Here is an 18,789-nt window from a genome sequence, read left to right as displayed (position 1 = left end):
GCATCAAGTGTTCCTGCTTGACTTTCTATGGAAAACAAAATTGAATTGACAGAGGAGGAAATGCAATTCTCATTTAATGTAGAAAACAGTCCCAAGTTAGGACTGCCTGTTATGTTAGTCATTGACAGTTTTAAAGATTTTTATTTATTAGTCATTGACAGTTGTAATTAAAGGTATTACTTCACAAGAAACATGAGGGAGTGGTGGATCATTATGGTGTGTGTTACTTGACACATTCCCTACTGAGTACTTCTTTTGTAACATTTAAGATAGATTTTGACTGTGCTTAATAAATACGCAGTAATCTGTGTACATTAGAATTATGTCGAAAATTTGAATTTGAATTTTGAGAATAAATGTGTGATTTTGGGATGTATGCTACCACAGTTATAATTCAAAAGACTTCTACATACCTATGGAAACATCACTCCCTATAAATACTATTCTGCATTCTTGCTCTCCCCCTGAGGCAGCATGACAAAGTGAAAAAATCAGGTGATTTAGAGTTAGAAGCTCTAAGTATAAGTCCTGGATCTCACATTTACTAATTACGTCAATGCAGAGAAATCACTTGGTTCTTGGCTCTCTGTTTTATTACCTATAGGATGGTGATAATGCCATATTTCAGAGTTGTTGGAAGTATCACATATCACATGGCAGGATGTACTTTGTAAATAGAAAAGCATTATATATCTATATATATCTATATGTAAGTATGTACTCTTTCATAAACTGCTTTTTCATGTAACAGACTACAACCCACTTTTTTTAAAAAAAGATTTTATTTATTTGCCATAGAGAGAGTGAGAGAGAGAGAGGGCACAAGCAGGGGGAGTGGTAGGCAGAGGGAGAGGGAGAAGCAGGCTCCCCACTGAGCAGGGAGCCCGATGTGGGCCTCAATCCCAGGACCCTGGGGTCATGACCTGAGCCGAAGGCAGATGTTTAACCAACTGAGTCACCCAGGCGCCCCTACACCACACTTTTTAATTGGATGCATGATATTCCATTTATATGAATGAGCCATAGAAGTGGTTATACCATATAAATGGTTTAGGTTGTTTTCTGTATCTGTTTAACTATCTATCCATCCATCTCTCTGTATACATATATCTACATATTCTCTCTTAAGAGAATTATATTGTATTGTATATTGTATTATATTATTATACTTATATTGTATTGTACAATACAATATTGTTAACTCTAGTCACCATGCTATATGGTACATCTCCAGAATTTATCTTATAACTGGAATTTTTTACCTTTTGACCACCTTCACCCAATTCCCCAGCTCTTCATCCACTCTCTCTGGCAACCACCAATCTGTTCTTTATAACTATGGGTATAGTTTTTTGTTGTTGCTGTTTGTTTTTAAATTCCACATATAAGTGGACCCTACAGCATCTTGTGTATTGTTCCAATTCATTGTAATGGTCACTTATTGTTTGTGTAATTGTGAGAAACTGTTTTTGTGGTAAAGCCTCACTCCCAACTTCTGCAATGCAAAAAACACTACAAATAAGGTAAGATGGTGAAAGACCAGCTGGCGATATCTTTTTACAGCATATATGGCAAATAGGTTAATTTTCTTAATACACAAAGAGCTTTTAAATAAACCAGCAAAAAAAAGTTGAAAACCCTAATATAATTTAGGTGAAGAACATGAATCAACAGTTTATGCGAAAAAATACAAATGGCAAATATGTGAAGAGATGCTCATTTCTTCTCGTTAAAGAAATGAAATTAACATCAGAGTTCTTTTTTTTTTCACTTCTCAGATTGGTAAAGAGGCAAAAGTCTGAAAATATTAAATATATTTGAGGAGGTAGGGAAACAGAAATGCCTTATGGCCATATAAATTGGTGTGACTTTTTAGGAGTCAATTTTGCAATTTTCGAAAAAATTTAAATGCAAATTTTGGCCCATCATTTTCACCTTTAGCATTTGATCTTGTACAAATATTTGATGCATATGAAAAGAGAGCATAAGGTTGTTCTTGTGACATTTGTGTATGTTTATGCATCAGCAAAACAAATAACCAAACCATGAAATGCCTGCATATATCCCATATATCCCTCACCGTGGTACTGCTCAAATTATGTATATTCATAACGTGAAATTTTATATAGCAACTAGAAAATGGACTGGTCTCTGAATACTCATTTGAAAAGACGTTCCTGCTATGCCGATAACTGAAAACAGCAAGTTCAGACTTGCTTTTATATTTTTATGCACTATGTCATATGTATGCTATCAAGTAGAAAAAAACATGCTTCTTTATGCAGAGACAACTTCTGGAAGAATATATAAGAAATTGTTGAAGGGGTTCGACTGTAGGATGATGGATAGTAACTAGACTTGTAGTGGTGATCACTTTGTAGTGTGTACACATGTCGAAGTATAAAGCTGTACAACTGAAACGTACATCATTTAAAAAAGAAATTGTTGACAGTGACTATTTTCTGGGAATTAGACTGAAGGGAGCAAAAGGAGAGGGGAGGAGTTTACTTTTCACTCTCTCACTTTCTGTACCTTTGGAATCCTTCCTTCCCAGTATTTTATTATGCAAAATTTTAAACATACAGAATGTTTAAAGGACTATTGAGTGAAAACCCAATAAATTCACCACCCAGATGCTATAATGATTTGCTGTATTGCTGTATCACTTCATTAAAAACCAAGGATGATGAATTATTTTTACAATTTAGTAAGAAATAGTGTAGCAAGAGTACATTAGAATAATGAAATAGTAAAATCAAAAAAGTACATAAATATGAAAGAGAAAATGAAACAGGATAACATGACAGATATAAACAGCTGTTAGGAGTACAAAGCTCAATGTCACAATTCTATGCAAGAGCAAAGACATAGAGGCTCTGAAACAGGAGGGGTTTCGTGCCTTCAGTTCCTCAGGCCTGAGGTCAGGGGAGGATGGTCCCAGGGCATAGAAAGCTCAGGGCGGGTAGCTTTTTGGCTCACATGAAAGGCTGGTGCCCTTGACGTGTGCCGTGGTAATGGTCTTCAGACCTTGGAAGCTCATCTCACACTTTAGTGGGTGTTAATCACCAGGGAAACTTGCTGACGACAGACATTTGACCCTCACAAGCTCTCTGTGTGGAGAGAAGTGTTCACAAAAGTGTTGTAAACCAGCTTAGATTTGAGTGAGGATAGAGAGGAGCGTTTTGTTTTGCTTTGTTCTAAACTTCCTAGTTATTCAACACTGAACCACTTCTCTGTGCGTAAACCTTGATTCAGTAGGAAAGAGTTGGGGTCCAAAACTCTGAACTTTTAACAAGCACCCTGTGCGATTTCATGGCAGGTAGGTGCTGCAAAATACTGTCCTTTTCTAAGGATGTGGTTTATTTAGCTGCCCCCTCCTCCCAAAGCATTCCTTGCTTTGTCAGGAATGCCTGTCTTCTCCAACAGCTCTTACTCATTTTCTAAATGATCTTAATTACTAAGCTCCTAAGGGAGTGAACCGTAAAGGGCTTTATCTCTTGGTGCAGGTGAATGATCTCACCCCCGGTGTTGGAAACCAGGTTGGACCGGGGTGGAGTAGTCTAAAGAGTGGAGATTATTATGATTTTTAAACTTCTCATTGTTTGATTTAGCGCTGGTGCTCTGCACCTTGGCGTAAACCTTCACTGGGGCATTTGATGGCATCCTCTAACCTCTGATTCATGGGGGTCTACCAGATGCATGTGGTTTAACTATTCCCTTCTCCGAGGGAGAAGAGCCTCCACGTCCCTCTCTTTGGAGGCTCTTCCTTACTGCTATCACAGAGTATTTGAATTCTCATCAATTTCCTTGTGACTTCTGTGGAATGTGCTGGTAGAAGTGCAGCTGTTACATCTTCTACTTAGAACAGGTTTCCCTCCCCTGAAGGATTAATAGGGAGGCAAACTATTTGCAGTTGCTCTCTGCCCCACCTCTGACAGTTCTTTAACCCCACGAGAAAGAACAACCTCCGAGTTTCTCAGTCCTCCTCAGAGTGACCTGTTTCTCTTCCTTGTCTATTCCTACCTTCTCTTTTTCCATCTTGGCCGGTCAATTTAAGCTGAAAAATTTGTTCCTATGGTGGCCCATCAGCTAAAAGAAAATATGCTGCCCCAAGTAATGGGTAACTTAATTTTTATTCGTTTTTTTAAAAATACAACGAACATTTCTTGAGCTCTTCCTGTGCACAGGCATTGTGCTAAATGCTGGAGACATGGGCGAAAAAGCAGACAGTGGAGCCACGTTTCCCAAGAACCTTGACAAATGCAGGGTGAGAGCATCCCATATAATGAGGACCAGCACAAGTAGAGGCCTGGGCGTAGAGCTGTAGCATGGAGGATATTCAGGTACCGTTGGGATATAGGTTGCTTGGTGAGAAATTAAAGTTTCTTTGAAGACTTGGTGCTGCTGTCAAAAATCTGAACATTATTCAATAGGAAATTATGTCTTAATTTTAAAAAATCAAGATACAGAGAACACATCATTCTAACGTAAGAGTGCAATAAGTCAAATAATTCTTTTATTTTTTTTCTTTTTTTAATCAGAAGAGCATGGGAAGAGTTGATGAGGGTAAACACAATGAAAGGAAAAGAGGAAGAAATTCATGTGGACAGATGGTCCAAAAACAAGGATCAGCAAAGAGAAAGCTACATAGAGAAAGAGGTGGACAGATGCAGATCCTAAGGGCCTAGCATAATGCCTGGTACATAGTAGGTGCTTACGAAATAGTTCTCCAGTGAAAGAATGAATGCATGGGGAGGGAAAAAAAAGGAAATAGGGAGATGCACATACATAGAAAATATCGAGATAGTGCAAGGAAAATACTGAGAGACAAAGCAGGCAGAAATATACATATTCCCAAAGGAAGCACGTTGGCGAGGGAGATAGGGAGAGAAAGGACCGAGGGACTTACGGAGGCTCATAAATTAAGCAAGTGCTACTGAGCAAATAATTCTTCCCATATACTGCGTCTTAGTCACTGTACTGGCTGTGGGCTATAGATCTGGGGAAAGTTACTCAATGTTTTTGAGCGTCATCCGTTAGAAGAAAAAGTGTTGAAAGGAAATGGGATTAAATACAGTATTGTAAAACGTTATGATCTGAGGAAGTTCGGTGGTAGGGATGTGGGATTTTTGTACCATTCACTGTATTTAAGTATGTTAAAAATTTTTCATAACAGAAGGATCTTAAAAAATAACAGGAGGGCTAATAACCGAGCATGGGCCCATCTAGTTCCCCCCATAAAGTCACTCGCGTTACAGTTGTCAAGACATGACCACAGACTGGATGTGGGGGGCACGTGGCAGAAGGTCCTGTTCACTAACGGTTAGTGTCCTCCTGACTAATGGGTGATTGTGCCTAATGGAATGACAGGTTTGCGAGGGAAGCTAATAAATCCACTTGTTAGTAACATTGGGGGAATGCTCAAGGAAATCTTTGTATGTAGACCAAAGGAAGTTCATTCCTTAAAGAGTTGGGGTTTCACAAGGCACAGTGGGGAGGCTCGCAGGCAGGGAGGCATGGAGGTGGGAAGCAGAGGGGGGACTGGCTGGGAGGGGTGAGGAGAGAGGCTGGGGGGCCTTGGCTTATAATTTTCCATAGTGAAGAAGGAGGAGGCTCGAGTGGAAGCCTAGATTGAGGGTGTGGTGAGGCTAACAGTTGAATTTGTGGAATTATCTAGCCCCAATATTCCCAGTGGAATGTTTGACTTGTTGACCTCCGCAGAGTTCTTAGCCTCCCAGGTGCTGGGCACAGTTGCTCAGAGCAGCTCCTGCAGGGAGGGTCAAAGGGTCAGGAAGGAAGGAGGTCAGAGGGGAGAGTTAGAGATATCAGCCTCTGCAAAATGCACTTATTTTTTTTGGCATCTGACAGGTGGACGAGATGAAATCTATCTGGGGGCCCAGCCCAGCTAGCCCAGCCCACAGATTCCCTTAACTGTTCTCACCATCCCCGTAAGTTCCTTTGTAAGGCAGCTTTTCTTCACATTTTTCTCCCCTTGGGTGGACATTCTACTTCAGGGTTTATTTGCTAAATGACAGTTTAAGGGAATAAAGCATAATAACCTCTTCAACTGAGGTGGTTTTTGAAAGTGAAAAATCAGTTTAAAGAAAATGTTATTATGAATTTCAGATATTTAACGCCCTTTTTTTTTAATGGACTTGGAAGCCTAACTCATTAACTGAATTAGAGGAAGAATGTTTTGATGTCTGATTGAGGTAAATTTTTAGTTTTATCTGCATGGAGGAAGATTCCTAATGCAAGGAATGATTACTGATTGGTTTAGAAAATCATAAAACCACTTTGTAACATGTTCATGACAAGAAACAAATACTATGTCACCATGGATTCCAAACAAAATTAATATGTCCCAAATAAGTACCAGCTGTTTAGAACATCAGAGGGGGATGGGGGAAATTCAAGCTTAATTAATTATTTCCTTGGTTAGAAAAAATCTTCCAACAAAGAGAACATTATCTCTGTACGACACTTAGCATTTCTAAGATTCCACCCACAGTAAGGCCAGCAAACAATAAAGCCAAGCCTTTAACTGAGTTTTGAATCACTCACATAAACTTGGAAAATTACAACAGAGAATAACTGCGAGATTGTGTTTAGATAGTCGGAATCAAAAGGTTGGTCTGCTCCCTTTTCTGTTTTTTTTCCCCCTCAGAGCATACCAACCAGGGCTCCTGCCTTTTTTTCCCTCTACCATCCAGCTTGTCATCAAATCCTCTTTCTTTCTTTCCTTCTTTCCTTTCTTTCCTGGGGGAGGGGCAGAGGTAGAGAGGGAATCATAAGCAGGTTCCACGCCCAGCATGGAGCCCGATGTAGGGCTCGATCTCATGACCCTGAGATCACGACTTGAGCCGAAATCAAGAGTCGGACACTTAACCGACTGAGCCACCCAGGTGCCCCTCAAATCCTATTTCTTAGGATACTTCAATATCAGTTGTACTCAAACTTGAAAACGAAATAGAGTGGAGGGTCTAACCACAAGAATTAAAGCTGTTGACTACCAGACTCTATCATGCGCACTGTATCTCGTCCTCCTGGCAACCCTCCCGTGAGGCACTGTTATTAGCCTTCTCATCAGGGTTTCACAGATGGGGAAACGAGGCCTTTGAGCAGTGGTTCTCAGCTGTGGCTGCCCATTTGTGTGGCTGGGGGTGGGGGTGGAGCTTTGAAAACTGCTCAGGCTACCATCCACCTGGACCAATTAAATCAGAACCTCTGAAGGTGGGACCTGGGCTTCTGTAGTTTTTTAGAGCTCCCCAGGTGATTACCAAGTGCACTGAAGGTTAGAATTACTGACTGTTAGAGCAATGAATTAACCAGTGCAAGGTTAATTGGGCTGATTGGGTGATGGAATAGGGGTTCGAATCCAGGGTTCTTAGATTTTGGAGCCCCATCTTAACCTCCTTATTATATTGCCTCTCAAAGTGTTTACCACTCCTGGGCATGTACCCGATATTCTTGCATCAGGGGACACGTATAAGAATATTCATAGCAGCCCTTTTTGTGATGGGTGGAATCTAGAAACGAACAGAAGTGTTAAACAATGGTAGAATGGATCGATAAACTGTGGTGTGTACTAAGACTGAATGCTTGTGTCTCCCTTACCCCAAATTCGTATGTTAAAATCCTAACCCCCAATGTGATGGTATCAGGAGGTGGTGTCCTCTGAGAAGTGATTAGGTCATGGGGGTGGAGCACCCGTGAATAAAAGAGACCCAGGGGAGCTTCATCACCCCTTCTGCCGTGTGAGGACATCCTTATCAGACACCACGTCTTCTAGCACCTTGATCTTGGACTTTCCAAACTCCAGATCTGTGAGAAATAAATTTCTGTTGTTCACAAGCCACCCAATGTGTGGTATTCTATTATAGCATCCTGAGTGGACCTGGACAGTGTGTTAATGAAATAGAATACAATACAGCAATAAAATAGAATTCCATCTATTCACAAATATGAAACCATATAATTTTATATTTGGGTACATAATCATATTTGGAGAAATTGTCATAGAGAAGTGAAGCAGAAGTTGAGGGAAGGTGATGGGTCATGGGAGGAACATACAGAAAGCTTCATATATAATGTTCTATTTCTTAAACTGGGTGGTGGGTATACAGGTATTTTTTTAACTGTTCTTTATATTCATATTTTACAAACGTTCTTTTTATATCTATAAATGTTTTAAACGATTATAGAAAAGAATAATTACTGTTTTTATGAAATATATTAATGCAATTCTAGCAATATGAAGTACTAAGCAAAAAGCGAAAGACAAAAAAAAAGGCCCCACCAAAGATGTTACCCCCCAGAAAGACACGTTAAGTGATGATCATTTCACAGTATCTTTTATGCATATATAAAGAAAAGGACAGATATGTAGACAAATTAGAATTGCCCCAATTATGTAGTATGTATAACAAACCACCTCTAAACTTAGTGGCTATGGCAACAAAACCCAGTTATTTATTCATGATTCTGCAATGGAGCAGAGCTTGGTAGGATGCCTGTCGTTACTCCACGTGTTGGCTGGAGTTACTCGAGTAGTTGCATTCAGCTGGGAACTTGGGTGGGGTTGGAATATCTAAGATCACTTCCATGTGAGGAACCTCTGCTAGGATGGCTAGGATGGCTCAGGGCCTGCTGGCTAGGCTTCTCTTTTTCCATGGGTTCTTATTATTCTGTGGATCCCAAGAAGGAGAAAGCAGAGGCTACAGTGCTTTAAGATCTGGGTGTGTTAGTCCCAGAACATCCCTTCCATGCATTCGATTGCTCAGAGCAAGTCACAAGGCCAGCTAAGACTCAAAGCGAAAGGAAGCAGATCCCTCTTAAAGTGCAGAGACATGTGCCTACAGGGATGGAGGAACAGTTGGAGGCTCTTAGGAAATGATCTACTACTGTGTTTATAGTTAAGTGTGCTGCTTTTCATAGTCTGTTGGCAGAAAGCTGCATTTTCATGGTTCTTTGAGCAACTTCATTCAGTAATTATTATTGAATATCTACTATGTGTCGGGGAGTGTTTCTTTTTTAAGATTTATTCATTATTTGAAATCGAAGGAGAGAGAGAGAGCAGGGGGTAGGGGCAGAGGAAGAGGGAGAGTGTCTCAAGCCGACTCCGTGCTGAGTGTGGAGCCCAGCATGGGGCTCAATCTCACGACCCTAAGATCACAACATGAGCCCAAACCAACAGTCTGACACCTAACTGACTGTGCTACCCAGGTGCACCTACGGACTGTTTTAATCTTCGTCAGAGCAGTGAACCGAGAGACAAAAACTACTGTGTTCATGGAGTCTACACTTGAATGATTTAGGCAATCATTCTGATCATATGCCTTTTTATACTAGAAATCAATAAAACTTGGCTAAAGAGAGAAACTTTGGTTAATTGAAATGAAAGAATAAGAACAGGTGAAAGCTGCTGACCTCACTCAGTGGTCTACCTGAGCTCAGATAGAACTAATAGAAAAAGAGTTTCCAGAAATAGAAATCTTGAGATTCCATTCAAATGAATTCAGCAAATACCTACTATATACAAAGATCTTTTCTGGCCTACTGGAATGGGAGATAATTTTGGAAGCATTTGATTTGGTTCAATTAAGGATTTGTTGGATATATGTGTGCAGTGCCAAAGGTCATATAAAAGATTAAAAGCAGGATTCCTGCCCTAATGGTGGCAACGATGTCGAATACCCGTAAGTATATATCGAAGAGGTAAGATAAGTGCCACAAATTGATATCAATGTGGTGCTAGGGTCTAATAGAAGCCATTATCTCCTTCATGTATGGGAATCACGGAGTCTTCATGAAGGAGAGAGCATTTGAGCTGGTTCTTGAAGACTGACTACATTTTCATTTGGGTGGGGGTTAGCAGGCTTTGTAGAAGGACAGAACAATTTGATGTGCCCTATTATCATCAGCTCACATGGTGGGTGCATATTTCCTCTTTGTTTCTAGCTGAAGCAAGCTGGTGTGGGCATTAATGGTACTTTGCTGATTTCCATTTTCTACCTGAATTCCTTGTTTAAATGACCTATTTACACTACTACTCTGGGTGACACCTACGCCTAGAGATGTCTGCTAGTTGAAAATGAACAAATAGCAGCTAGGGGTTTCTTATCTCTAATGGATGTTCTGCAAATCCCTTAGCTTTAGCATTTTGTGTGCAATGAGCTTTTTAAAAAAATGAATAAAAGGAATAGAGAATGAAGGACACACATCCAGGTGCTGTGTTCAAACATCACGTTATTATGTCAGGTGACTCTAAGCATAGGATATGCAATTTGAATGCAGTTGACACAGAACGGTGTGTGCCTTCTCGCTTGCTTGGTGTATCCTCTTTGTAAAGAAAAAATGGACTTGTGTCTGAGATTAAACTTCTTAACCTCTGCTAAACTGATATTTATAAAATACCATTTTCATCAGGATACTCCTTTATACAAAAGGCTAAAACGAGTCTGAACTGCCCACTCTAGCCATGCCCTCTCTTTCGGTGCTCTGTGTTCTCAGAATAATATTTGTACTGTATCACTAACATATTTCCCTTTCTCCTTCCGCCAACAAATATTCATTCATTTATTCATTCATTCAACAAAAAACACATATTAAGCAACTATTACAGACCAGCCACTGTTATAAGGCCTTGGAATACATTTATCAAGAAAACACAAAATCTATACTCTGTTGGAGCTTACATCCTAGCAGGGGGAAACAAAAACCGAATAATAAACTCAATAAACAAGGAAATTCTATAGTATGTTAAAAGGTGATAAGCACTAGGAAAAGGGCATGCGGCTAGGGATGAGTGTGTGGATTACAACTGTAGGTAGATTTGTCCAGGTGGTCCTCATTTAGAAGTGTGTTAGCCACGGGTCATCTTGGTGGGAGAGTCTTCTGGGCAGAGGCAGCCCCAGTGCTCGGGTCTGAAGGTGGGTCTTTGTCCAGAATGTTCTAAGAACAGCCCAATAGGTTAGTGTGATTGGAGCATAGGGAGCAAGAGGAGAGAACAGTAGGAGAGGAAGTGAGAGAATTAACAGGGACAGATAGCATGGGGGCTTGTAGGACTTTGTTAAGACTCCAGCTTTAACTCTTAGTGAAATGGGGAGCCACTGAAGTTCTTCAGGAGATGTGACCCTCTCGTTTTCTTTGTGATATTATTGTCCTATATTTCACCTCTATTATTGTTGTCATTCTTTGTGCTTTAAACATCCGTTGATTTTTTTGGGGGGGATAACTTTTGGATTCATGTTTGCACAATCTATCTTTTTTCATTCTTTTACTTTCAACATATCTATGCAGTTATGTTTGAAGTGAGTTTCGTCGACAGTGTATTGATGGATCATATTTTTTAAAATCCACTGTGCCAATTTCAGTCTTTTAATTGGTGTACTTTGATGATTTACATCGAATGTGATTTTTTTAAATTGAGAAATAATTGACATTATATTAGTTTCAGGCATATAACGTAATGATTCAGTGTTTGTATATATTGTGAAACAGTCACCATAATAAGTCTAGTCTAGTTAACATCCATCAGAAGGTGGTTATTGATATGTTAGGGCTTAAGTGTGAGTTTTGTTTTTTTCTGCTTGTTTCCTTCATTTCTCATTCTTCTGTTTCTCTCTTTCCACCTTCCTGTGGGTTACTTGAACATTTTTGGGAATTCCATCGTGGTTTATTTGTATCAAGTTTTTGTGCATATCACTTTGTATAGATTTCTAGTGGTTGCTTTGGGATAACTCTTTTTTCCATTTTTTAAAAATTTAAATTCAATTAATTAACACATAATGTATTATTGGTTTCAGAGGTAGAGGTCAGTGATTCACCAGTCTTATATAATACCCAGTGCTCATTATATCACATGCCCTCCTTAATGTCTATCACCCAGGGGGGTAACTTTTTATTTTGATAATATTTCAAACTTAAAGAGAAGTTGTAAGAGTAGCATAAACAACTGCCTTACTGCCTCTTGACCGAGATCACCAATATTTTACATTACTGTCCTATCTGCTTTCCCATTCCCTCTGTGGAGTATGTGGATACATGGGTAAACTTCTTGAGCCACTTGAGATTAAGTTGAAGTTATTATGCTTTCTTACCTCTAAATACTTCAATGAATTTTTCCCAAGAGTAAGGACGTTCTTTTATAGAACAAGTAACATCAGGAACATTGATATAATACTGTTATCTCATCCACAATTCATATTTAAATTTTGTTAATTGTTCTATGTCTTTTAAAAAAATTTTTATTTTAATTCCAGTATAGTTAGCACACAGTGTTATATTAGTTTCAGGTGTACAGCATAGTGATTCAGCAGTTTGCATATGTTACTCAGGGCTCATCAGGATAAGTGTCCTCTTTAATCCCCATCACCTATTTCACCACAAGCCCCCCACCTCCCCTCTGGTAACCATCTGTTTGTTCTCTATAGTTAAGAGTCTGGTTGTTTTGGTTTGTCTTTTTGTTGTTGTTGTTCATTAGTTTTGTTTCTTAAATTCCACATATGAGTGAAATCAATCATATGGTATTTGTCTTTCTCTGACTTATTTCGCTTAGCATTATACTCTCTAGATCCATCCATGTTGTTGCAAATGGCAAGATTTCATTCTTTTTTATGGCAGAATAATATTCTGATATATATATCTATATATCACATCTTCTTTATCCATTTGTCTATTGGCGGATACTTGGGCTGCTTCCATAATTTGGCTATTATAAACAATGCTGCAGTAAACATAGGGGTGCGTATACCCTTCAACTTAGTGTTTTCATATTTTGGGGGTAAAGAGCCAGTAGTGTGATTATTAGATCATATGGTAACTATATTTTCAAATTTTTGAGGAACCTCCATACTGTCTTCCATAGTGGCTGTACCATTCCCACCAACAGTATAAGAGGGTTCCTTTTTCTCCCATCTTTGCCAACACTTGTTTCTTGTGCTTTTGATTTTAGTCATTCAGGTGATGTTTCATTGTGTTTTGATTTGCAGTTCCCTGGTGATTAGTGATATTGAACATCTTTTCATGTGTCTGTTGGCCATCTGAATGTCTTTTTTGGAGAAATGTCTGTTCATGTCTTCTGCCTGTTTCTTAATTGGATTATTTGATTTTTTTGGTGTTGAATAAGTTCTTTATATATCTTGGGTACTAATACTTTATTGGACACATCACTTGAAAATATCTTCTCTCATTCTATAGGCTTTTAGTTTTGTTGGTTATTTCCTTTACTGTGCAGAAGCTTTCTGTTTTGATGTAGTCCCAATAGTTTATTTTTGCTTTTGTTTCCCTTTCCTCTGGTGACATGTCTAGAAAGATGAAATTACTGCCTCTGCTCTCTTCTAGGATTTTTATGCTTTCAGGTCTCACATTTAGGTCCTTAATCCATTTTGAGTTTATTTTTGTGTATGATGTAAGAAAGTGGTCCAGTTTCATTCTTTTGCATGTTGCTGTCCAGTTTTCCCAACACCATTTGTTGAAGAGGCTGTCTTTTTTCCATAGCATATTCTTGCCTCCTTTCTTGAAGATTAATTGACCATATCATCATGGGTTTATTTCTGGGCTTTCTATTCCATTCTATTGATCCATGTGTCTGTTTTTGTGCCAGTACCATACTGTTTTGATTGCACCCCTCTGTAATATCTTGAAATCTGGCATTGTGATACCTCCAGTGTTGCTTTTCTTTTTTGAGATTGCTTTGGCTATTTGGGGTCTTCTGTGGTTCCATTCAAATTTTAGGATTGTTCGTTCTCATTCTGTGAAAAATGCTGATGGTATTTTGGTAGGGATTGCATTAAATCTGTAGATTGCTTTGGGTAAATATGGACATTTTAACAGTATTTGTTCTTCTGATCCATGAGCATGAAAAAGATGCATGGCATGACTTTGATCTTTTTGAATTTGTTTCCAGTTGTTTGTGTCATCTTCAATTTCTTTTATTGATGTTCTATAGTTTTCAGAGCACAGGTCTTTCACTTCCTTGGTTAAGTTTATTTCTAGGTATTTTATTATTTTTGGTGCAATTGTAAATGAGATTGTTTTCTCTTTCTGCTGCTTTATTAGTAGTGTATAGAAATGCAACAGATTTCTATATATTGATTTTGTATCCTACAACCTTACTGAATAGTTTTCGTTGGAGTCTTTTGGGTTTTCTATATATAATATCATGTCATCTGCAAACAATGAAAGTTTTTCTTCTTTCTTACTAATTTGGATGCCTTTTCTTCCTTTTTCTTGTCGGATTGCTGTGGTTAGGATTTCCAATACTATGCTGAATAAAGGTGGTGAGAATAGAAATCCTTGTCTTGTTCTTGACCTTGGGAGGAAATCTCTCAGTTTTCCCCATTGAGTTTGATGTTCACTGTGGGTTTTTCATATAAGGCCTTTATTATGTTGAGGTATGTTCTCTCTAAATCTACTTTGGTGATGGTTTCTATCACGAGTGGAATTTGTATTTTGTCAAATGCTTTTTGTGCATCTATTGAAATGATCATATGGTTTTTATTCTTTCTCTTATTGATATGATGTATTATGTTGCTTGATTTGTGAATATTGAACCACCATTGCATCCTGGGAATAAATCCCACTTGATCGTGGTGAATGATTTTTTTAATGTATTGTTGGATTTGGTTTGCTAATGTTTTGTTGAGGACTTTTTTTTCATTATGTTTATCAGAGATGTTGGCCTGTAGTTCTGTGTGTGTGTGTGTGTGTGAGAGAGAGAGAGAGAGAGAGAGAGAGAGACATAATTATCTGGTTTTGGAATCGGGGTAATGCTGGCCTCATAGAATGAATTTGGAAGTTTTCCTTCCTCCTTTATTTTATGGAAAACGTTGAGAAGAATAGGTATTAACCATTTTTTAAATGTTTGGTAGAATTCACCTGTGAAGCCATCTGGTCCTGGACTTTTGTTTGTTGGGAGTTGTTTTTTGACTACTGATTCAATATCATTGTTGGTGATTGGTCTGTTCAGATTTTCTTCCTGCTTCAGTTTTGGTAGGTTATTAGGAACTTGTCTATTTCTTCTAGGCTGTTGAATTTGTTGGCATCCAATTATGTCCTTTATAGCCATTTACCTCTTGGTCTCTTTCATCTCTTTTTATCTGGAGCAATTTTTCATTTTTTATTTATGTTTTCTGGCCTTGATTTTTTTGAAGGTTAAAGGCAATTATTTTCTAGAATGTTCTTCAATTTAGATTTGTCTGATGTTTCTTAAGGAAATATTCACATTACTTATTTATAATAGAGAAAATTTGGAAACAATATAAATCTGGCACTTTAGGGTTTTGATTAAATAAATTAAGATATAGCTATAATATGAGATAGTATGTTGTCATCAAAATGATAGTTATAGATGTTTAGATATTGATATAAAAAGTTGTTCTAAAATATATTAAGTACAAAAGGCAAGGCATAAAAGCAGTCTGTAAAGATGGTACAATTTTTGTAAGCAAATAGATAGTTATTTACATGGGCAAACTTGCATGGGAAGTAGTCTGAAAGGAAATACACCAAGTTATGAATTCTAGGTGTTGTTGTCTCTAGGTGATAACCCAGAGATTTTTCCTCCCTTTTCTCCTTTTGAAGTTTTTTTGTTTTTCTGTAATGATCTATTCACGCAATTTTAAAAAGGAAAAAGTTTTTTTTTTCCTTTAAACTCAACAATCTTTTTGATTTTTAAAATAAGAGTGCCCTGATTTTTCCCGAAAAAGAGTTAGATGAAGGGGCATTATGGTTAAATGGGAAATACATTGAACTGGATCAAGGCCAAATATTGCCATTTACTATTTATAAGATCTTGCTCAGGAGCTTTATGATTTTTGTCCTCAGTTTCCTCATCTTAAAATGGTGATCATAGTATGAATTTCCTGTATGCTTTGCAGAGTTGCTTTGAGGATAAAATGGGATAATGTATGTTGCTGTTCTTTGTAATCTTTGAAAACCAGTACCAATACCAACAAAAAACATTCTTATTTTATTTTTCACAGAAAATATTCCCAGATCATTGCATGTCAGAGATGAATTTTTCCAAAAATTATTTACAGTAAAAAAATAAACCCCTCAAACTACCAGGCATTTGAATGTCATCCTTGAAAGTTTCCAGTGTTACTAATCTTTTCTTTCTTTCTTTTTTTTTTTTTAAAGATTTTATTTATTTGCAAGAGACACAGCGAGAGAGGGAATACAAGCAGGGGGAGTGGGAGAGGGAGAAGCAGGCTTGCGGCTGAGCAGGGAGCCCGATGTGGGGCTCGATCCCAGGACCCTGGGATCATGACCCAAGCTGAAGGCAGACGCTTAACGACTGAGCCACCCAGGTGCCGCATTAATCTTTTCATCTAGGGGAATAGAAAGAGTAGTAAAAGCAATTAGCAGATCAACCACTATAACATTTATAGCTTATCCATGTCTTTAGCTCATATAATTTGTTTTTCCATTTCTGCTTCAATTTTTTTTAGCTTATTATGTGATCATTTATTTCTTAGCTTTGAAAAAATGTGGAAATTCTCCTTTGCTCTTTATGGATATCTGATATGCCACATCCTAGGAAGTAGAAATAAGAAAAAGCCATTAATGAGTATGCAGCTATACCCAGATGCTTCTGGGGTCTCAGGGTTTCTGACAATAGTACAACCTATTTCTGGGATGGGAATGCTTCATTGTCTTTTGCTCTTACTGCTGCTCAGGACTGCAGAGCAACGGGGGTGGCAGGGACTTAGGAGAGGCAGCCACCGTGGCTGAATGAGACAAGCTATGAGGAAGTAACTTGGCCATGGCAGGGAGACTTCTGGAGCCAACCAGAAATTTTTCTGGAAACCCCAAGAGCTGGGGAAGAGGAGGTGGAAGGAAGCAGAAATGAGGCTCTAACAACTAGTCTTAAAAGGTCACAGACCTAGAACACTGGTTTTATTTCTGCCTATTTATCTAGATCCAGAGGATGGTCTTATCTTAGACTGGTGGGCTGTCATGCCACACAATCATGCATATTTTCACTGTGAATGTTAAATCAATATTTAAGAAATAATGGTTGTTCGCATAATTGAGTTTGGGGGCCAAGCTGGCGTCTTATATCCCAAATATGGATATTCATTGTGTTGCACAAAGTTCACTGGAAAAAATTTCACAATGACAATGCAAAAGAAACCATTTGTAAGCCCACAACACAAAGGATCCATGGGTCACTGAATTACTGTAATACAAGGTTCAGCTAACTGTGTTTTTTTTTTTTTTTTAAGTGAAGGCTGAAAATGTGTCTCCAAAGCAATCTAAACAGTTTAGACATTATCATAAACCACTTTGTGAAACAGTATATTATAAAAATGAATTTTTTCCTTAAAGACAAAGGCTGCTACAAATTAAATCTTTAAGGCTTCTTTTCTTTCTTTTTTTTTTAAGATTTATTTATTTATTTTAGAGAGAGAGAGCATGGGGGAAGGAGCAGAGGGAGAGGGAGAGAGAAACTCAAGCAGACTCTGCACTGAGCGTGGAGCCCAACATGGGGCTCAGTCTCACAACCCTGAGATCATAACCTGAGCTGAAACCAAGAGTCAGTTGCTTAACCAACTGGGCCACCCAGGTGCCCCTTCAAGGCTTCTTTTAAAGATCTTCATTTTTTCCTTGTAAAATTAATACTGAAGAAGGAAATGGATAATCAGGTAAAGCAATTTGGTTTATTTATTAAAAGCATGGCGGATGTACCTCCATCGTAATCCAAGAGATTTTATGCTGTCTTTTAATTACTTAGGCCATTGGTGTCTATCCTAATCCTAGGACATTCTAATAATCTTGATGACTTCAGTGGTATATGGAGAGAGTCCATACTCAGCATACAAATTTGGAGATGAGTCAGGCTCAGTACAAGTACATGTTTGCTTTTTCTCACTTCTTTTTTGTTTGTGAATAATTCTTCATAGTATACTCATGTCATGAGATAATTTTTGATGGAATTAAATGCAGACAGCTTCAATTAACATAGTAATTGTACCCTACATAGTATCATGTATGAAGGGATTACATGGCAATATCAGTAGCATACTTGCCCAGAAAAGTGATGAATGGGGTTAGCAAAGAAGCACCACGACATTTTTCAGGCACATACTGAAGAACCGAAAGGAGCGTTTCTATTCTTTTTTCCATTGCCCCAAAGGATGATCATTGGGTTTGAAAGGACAGAATTACCTGTGAAAAAAAGGCCATTGACAGAGTCAGTTCAGGGTAGAGACACAGGGAGCTGCAGCATCACATACCTCAACCCGCAACATATAGCGAATTTTGGAGGGAAGCACGTTCTTCCATAAACACCAAATAAATTGCAAAGATAAGCACGAAGAATCAGCAATACATTCCATGAAGTGAGAACTAAATATACCCACAAAGAACAAGTGGAGCAATGGCCAAAGTGGGACATACCAAGGAAGGAAGGAACAGTTAAACTGGTTAAAGATTGTTTAAAGGAACACTGGCTCGGCATACCAAGTAAGAAAGGAATGGATAGTCAAACTGGTTAAAGATTATTATCAACTTATTGCTGAGGAAAATGTAGAGAATAAGAACCCTCTATGAATAATGTATTGGCCTCAAAAGAGAGCATAGATTAAAAATACATGCACCCTATGAGCTAGAAATTCTACTCTAGGTATTTATCCAAGAGAAATGAAAAGCCATGTACATAAAAACTTCAACATGAACATTCATGTAAACTTAATTTGTAATATCCCCAAACTGAGCTGGGAAGGAGCACAAGGAAACTTTCTGGATCAATGGAAATTTTTTATATCTTGATTGGGGTAGTGG

Source organism: Phoca vitulina, unplaced genomic scaffold, assembly GCF_004348235.1.
Source record: "Phoca vitulina isolate PV1807 unplaced genomic scaffold, GSC_HSeal_1.0 scaffold21, whole genome shotgun sequence".
Classification (NCBI taxonomy): Eukaryota; Metazoa; Chordata; class Mammalia; order Carnivora; family Phocidae; genus Phoca; species Phoca vitulina.
The sequence above is the reverse complement of the archived record's forward strand: the minus strand, read 5'-3'. Positions refer to the sequence as shown.